The sequence below is a fragment of the Rousettus aegyptiacus genome, unplaced genomic scaffold (assembly GCF_014176215.1).
Source record: "Rousettus aegyptiacus isolate mRouAeg1 unplaced genomic scaffold, mRouAeg1.p scaffold_m13_p_1, whole genome shotgun sequence".
NCBI lineage: Eukaryota > Metazoa > Chordata > Mammalia > Chiroptera > Pteropodidae > Rousettus > Rousettus aegyptiacus.
In genome coordinates, this window is record NW_023416284.1 from 108,770,124 (window position 1) to 108,770,957 (window position 834).

Consider the following 834-nt stretch of genomic DNA (forward strand, 5'->3'; position numbering starts at 1 on the left):
AAAGTAGTGGAGAATGAATGAGTCAAAGATACAACAAAACTATTGTTTTTTTTTCCTTAATCTAACATAAAATTTTGTTTAAAACAATAAAGCAAATTATTTCAATTAATATAGATCTATGGTTATATGTGCTTTAGAATAAGTGAAATGAATGACAAAATGATACAAAGAGCTGAATTTAGAATTAAAAATATTCTGTTGTTATAAGGTGCTCTATCTGTGAAACAGTATACTGTTAGTTGAAAGTAAACTTGCATTAGTTGTAAATGTATATTGTAAACTCTAGATCAACCATTAAATAAGTTTATAAAGAAGTATAACTGATATGTTAAGAGAGGAAGAAAAAATGAACCAGATAAAATGTTGAATTAAAACCACAAAAGGCAGTCTACGGCCATACCACCCTGAACAGGCCCTATCTCATCTGATCTTGGAAGCTAAGCAGGGTTGGGTGTGGTTAGAACTTGGATGAGAGACCACCTAAGAAGACCTGTTGCTGTAGGTGTAAATAAAATAAAATAAATAAAATAAAATAATAAAATAAAATAAAAAAATAAAACCACACAGGGCAGAAGAGTGGAAGACTAAAATAGAAGCAAAGAAGAGAGCAAAAATAGAAAACAGTAACAATGATAGCATGTGTGAATCCAATTATATTAAAAACCACTTTGAATGTCAATAATCTAAATGCCCCAATTAAAGATGGTGATTGTTAGTGAATCAAAAAATATGATCTAACTATATGCTATCTAGAAGAAACTCACTTCAAATATAAAGACACATAAAGATTAGAAGTAAACGTATGAAGAAATTATACCATGTTAACACTAATCA

General features: G+C 28.9%; 1 pseudogene; it reads left to right on the forward strand.

The window, feature by feature from the left end:
- The first annotated feature begins 386 nt into the window (after positions 1-386).
- LOC118605197 lies at positions 387-505 on the forward strand (annotated as a pseudogene).
- The last annotated feature ends 329 nt before the right edge of the window (positions 506-834 follow it).